The sequence below is a fragment of the Camarhynchus parvulus genome, chromosome 10 (genome assembly GCF_901933205.1).
Source record: "Camarhynchus parvulus chromosome 10, STF_HiC, whole genome shotgun sequence".
Lineage (NCBI taxonomy): Eukaryota > Metazoa > Chordata > Aves > Passeriformes > Thraupidae > Camarhynchus > Camarhynchus parvulus.
The window spans coordinates 11,450,799-11,456,107 of NC_044580.1; the positions used below are offsets into that span (position 1 = coordinate 11,450,799).

General features: G+C 37.4%; 1 long non-coding RNA gene across 1 annotated transcript; it reads left to right on the top strand.

Moving 5' to 3' along the window:
* Positions 1-358: 358 nt before the first annotated feature.
* On the top strand, positions 359-4,614 carry LOC115907642. Its single transcript, XR_004061052.1, has 3 exons — positions 359-523; positions 3,133-3,169; positions 4,338-4,614. It is a non-coding gene; the product is annotated as an uncharacterized LOC115907642 (long non-coding RNA).
* The last annotated feature ends 695 nt before the right edge of the window (positions 4,615-5,309 follow it).

The window sequence follows — 5,309 nt, forward strand, 5'->3', positions numbered from 1 at the left end:
TTAGGTTCTTTTTTATTTGTTAAATTTGATGAAAACATTTTCTCGGTTTTGGGTTTTTCTGTTAAGAAGCATTGAAAGAAGCCACTTTAAAGGTGGTGGATTTTTTTTTTTTTTTAATAAGGAGGTGTATATGTATTTTAAATGAGTCTTATCTGTTCTTGTTTATTTTAAACCATGAAAGAAATGTTTAAAAAAGTCTTATTCACTGTCAGTGAGTGATGAATATCAAACCATTGACTTCATTCAATAGCTGTGTTGAATCATTCTGATTTTCTATCAGAACTGGGATAAATCAGATTTTAAAAAAATCTTACATTTGCTTTATATTTTCTTCCAAACATCTGAAGGAGACCAGTAAAGTGGAATTTTAAAGACTGTCATGACAAAGCTGATGTTTGAAGAGGAGAACAGCTGGTTCTGGAGGACTCCTCTTCCAGAGCAAGAACAAGGATTTCTTTTCTTTGCCTGGAGAAGATGCTTTCTATCCATGATGACAGCCTGAAGCTACATAGCTGTAAGAAAGGTAAAATTAAGCTGGGAAAGCATTTTTCCTATTAAATATGTCCATATGTACACACATGGACGTGTATGCAATTTGAAAAGTAAAAGCAAATGACATTTGTGTGTTTTTGCAGCAGCCTCAAGGAAAGTTTTCTGGCTATTTAAACACAAATCTGTTATGCAGTGACAAATTAGGAGTTACCAGGGCAACTGCAGGTAACAATTTATTCATACTACCTCTGGAACACATCCACCTTCCTAACGTGACTGGCTGATGTGTTGTGTGCAGAGCATGTATTTCCAAATTAGTAATTAAGTCAGTCATATAATTACCATAAAATTGCACCTTTCCCTCAAGTTTGTAAGGCGAGGGAGATGTACAAAAATACCATGAGAAATAAGTAAAATGTATAAATAAGAGAAAATTTTGATTTGCTTTACTTTTACAGGTCCATATCTTCTGGAAAATTCTCTGGTTTTAAGCTTTAACCTTCTGGTTTTAAAACAAGGTCAGAATTAGTATCTCTTAGGACCTACATCAGCAAGATATTAATTTTTCATCAGAACCCTCCCTCTTCAGAAAAATGTGAGATTTTCTGCAGATGCTTCACCTGCATCTCACACTGAACTCACATTTTCAACAATCCAGGCCTTTCTGCCAGAACTTCCATGCCCTTGTCTCCTGCTTAATGCCATCACCTTTCCTTTTAACAATTATTAATGCTACATTTTGTGTACTTGTCTAGCATATAGGCACACTCTGTCACTTGCAACCTCTCAGTTGTAACATATAGATCTTCTCATCTTACTGATTACCTGTCTGACAGAGGGAAATGAATTGATGTTTCCCTCCACACATGGAGGAGATTGACACAATTGTTTTCCTAAAACCTTGGAAAGCTCATGAAAACCATGATCCCAGTCATTCAGACAATGCATCTTACTCCAGTATTTTAGATTTTTTTCATGTTTATGAAGGTTTCATCAACATCTGCCTCTCTACAGTTCTGAACAAGGTCATGAGATGCAGTCCTAAGTAGAGTCTCCTCCTAGAAACTTCTTTAAAATCTCCTTTTCTTCTCTGCTTTTCATTGTTTAAACAGTCTGCCCAAAACACTGCATTGAATTGTCTCCAGGGACCAGAACCCACCACAGCCACCACTGCCCACACAGGTTTTTCAGACCAGTGTTACCCAGCCCCCAATCCTGGTCTATCTCTACATCCAGTTGTAATGATAAGTGTTGAAATCTCAGAAATTTGCAGTTTCCTCACATGAAAAGCCTGTAATTCTCACATGATAGATTGCACCCTGTCAAGAAAAAAGTGTATTTGGAATAATTGGAAATGTCATATTTCAGTATTGATCACTTAAACTGAGAGCATAAGCTGGAAATTTGGAATACTACAGGCTCACTAAAGGTTGTTTTTGGGAATTTAGAGAGGCTTGTTATGGGTTCAGCCCTCATGTTTGATCTGTAAATGCTAAAAAGCTGTTCTGTTTTATTACACCATGGCCCCACCCCTATCAAGTGAGAACCATTCTCTGCACATCTAATCAGTAAAGTCAATAAACTTGAACTTGGAATACTCTCAAGACCACTTGCCCATGTTTTCATGAACACTTAGGAAAGAACCCAAGTTTCTCATAGCTGATACTAAAGCCTTAGCTGAAATACTCTTTCTGGCCACCCCAAACTGGAGTTTCGTCCAGCACACACTTGGAAAATGATGGGACTCTGGAAGGTGACAAGACCCTCCACAGGAAGCCATGAAGTCTTCTGGCCCTGGCACACAGAACTGCAAAACTCAATATATTCATTCCTAATCCTTCTGGAGGTACCTTTTCCACTTTCCTCTTCTCTCCCTCCACCCCCTGCCCCAAATATCTCTTTGGTCATTGGCCTTGAACAGTTGTATTTTCATGTTTTATCAGGCACAACAGGAGAAAAGCCTGGCTTCTGTTTGAAATGGCACCAAGTAACTACAAAAATCACTATACAAATTATATGATTGCCTGGTATTGAGCTACAGTTTTAATGATTATAAAAAATTAGTGTATCACCTCACAGCACAGACCTATCTCCTCCCCAGGGAATGAAGGATTACTTACATTTAATTTTGATTTGCCCATATTTCATGGAAGGCTGCTCTCTTGCTAATGGTTGAAGTAAAGGCAGCTGTTTGACAAAGCCAGCCTTAAGACTTGTAGTCAGATCAAATCTTGACAGAGGGAGATTTTTGCTTCCTTCAATGTTTCTGGGTGTTGCTTCTTTTAAATGTCACAAAATGTCTTTTTTTGATGCCTGAGAATTTATCTTCTGAAACAGTAAAATTCGGAGGGAAATCAGTGTTTGAGATTTTTCTGAGCTTGTTCAGTACTGAATTTATTAAAATAATACTTAAGTGATATCTAGGCCTGGTGCTGTCTTCTTTGCAAGGAGATGGGTCATCATGAAGGACCAGATGCTGAACTTACCCTGAGTAAAGAACAAAATAATTGTGATTCAGACAGCTTTTTATCTACCCGTGGAGCACTCTTTAGAAATTTCCAAAGGAAGAAAAAAAGAAGTTTTAATGAGAAAATCTGTTAAATTACTCTATTTTAAACATTCTCTATTTCTATCTTCCAGGCCAGGTTTTGACTCTTCCATTTACCAATGACAAGAGGTGAGATCTACTAAAATAAAAGAACTGCTGTGGATTTTCAGCATTTACGTGGCTTCCATCCCTTTTGTTCCACAGTCCCACAGGCTGTGAAATCATAAAGAGAAGTGTCCTCAAGTGGCAACTTTTTCTCTCCTGAGCAGGAAGGTTGGAGCAGATGAAGAGGCCACAGTGGTCCTTTCCCATCTGGGAATTGATACACCAAATCCCAGTCTGGGACTCTGATCAGCTTTTACACATTGTAGAAGATGGGGTTTAGGTATTTAGCAGTATGAGGCTTTCCTGATTTCCATGCTGAGCCATAATTAAACTCCTTGGATTTCTGAACTGTCAGAGACTATTTTCTCTGCAGCCTGACTGCTGCACCCTGCTCCCCACTGCTGTCCTGGGGCTCCCAGGGCACCCCCTGAACATCAGGGCTGTGTCACAGCAATGCCCACCATGGTGTGTCCCAGTAGGCCTAGACTGGAAATTTTGGATGTAGCTAAAATGTCTGTGATGTCTCACCCCTTGGATCTCAGATTTACATCAGGATTTCTTGTGCAAACTTCTCTAATGTCTTAAAAATATCATCTTCCTTTTGTGTTAGTGCTGGGACAAAAATGTTTGGGCTGGGAACTGAATAACAACTTCTTTTCATCTTTGCTCTTCTTTGCTTACAGAAATGTTGACATTATTAGCATATGGCTCCAAAGGATTTTGTTAAGTTTTCAATTAGTGGATTTGTAATGAATAGTTTGGATATAACATCACAGTTTGTTCCAGGCCAAGACACTACTGTATGAGGTCATATTAAAACTCCTAAGCTGAATTCATAGTTACTATGTTAACTCTTAAAAGAACATTTATAGGAAAAGAACACTTTCCCATTAGAGTGCTGCCATTTTCTTTGTATCATCTGCAGTATTTGGTTTTGCAGTGACTCTATCAAGTAAAACTCTTGTTGATATGTTTGCTGCAAGGTGGTTTACTATGAAAATATTATCTAAAATCACCTAAAAGAGACTGGGATTTCTCTGTACTAACACAGGAGATATCAATTCCTGCCTTGAGCAGGAAGCCATTGTGAAGAAATGTAACTTCAGTGATTTCACAAACTTTCTGCTGTGTCCTTCCTGTTTTCTTTCAATTCATCTTGTAAGTGGTTTTCTTTTATTGTTTTTAATTTTAGGAACTGTCTGTGATTTGATGGTATTTTCTGATGCTCACCATGAGATGTCCTATGCTCTGGCTACAGGAAGACATAAATAAGTGCAGTAATTGCAGATCAGTTACTAAAGAAGTTGGTGTTGAGGCTTCTGATCCACACAACATGTTTTTTGAAGATTTTTCTTCAGAATGAATTCAGGTCTCCTGAACTAAATGTCTACATCCCAGGCATGGTGTGTAGCTGTCCCAGGAAGCAGCTATTGGTTCAAATCCTTATGGTTAACACTTGAACATGAAATTCCAGTTCAGTCCTCTATGGATAAAATTTTTCAAATAAAGTGATTTTGCTGGGAAATAAAAAGACTGAAATATTTTTTTTAAATGTTACATTTGGAGAATTATTTCAACCAAAAGATGGAATTAGGATGACATTATAACATATAAAAATATTTTATTTTATCTATGGAAACTTCCAAAATATGTTCCAAAATACTTCACCCTGGGTTGAAAGACATAGCTGACCTTCTTTGTTTTGATTTGGTTTTGGTTGTTTTGTTTGTTATTTTTAAATTCTTCCAAAACAGCCAGCAGCTTCTGTTTTGGATCAATTTTTCCCTGATTTCTTTTTTTTTTTCTAAACCTAAAATAGGAAAATTGATTTATTCACTTGCTGTTTCTCATATGTTTAATTAATTTCAGATGTCAGATCCTAAATTCTAATTTTCAACAGGATAAGGCTGTGCCAAAATTTTCTGTAAAGCAGTTTTGGTAAGTCAAAGCATTACATAAATAAAAGGAATAAAGCTCAGACCATAACTGCTTCACTGTTCTCATTACCAGCAGACTCCGCTATATTTTAAAAGGATTCTTGTGCTCTGCTTGTACTTCCAGCCCAAACCAAGAATTTCAGACACTTGACAAATGTGGGGAGAAGTAAGTGGAAGTGCATGCTTGGGGAACTGAAGCAGTTCCCCAATTCCTGGGAATGGCATCA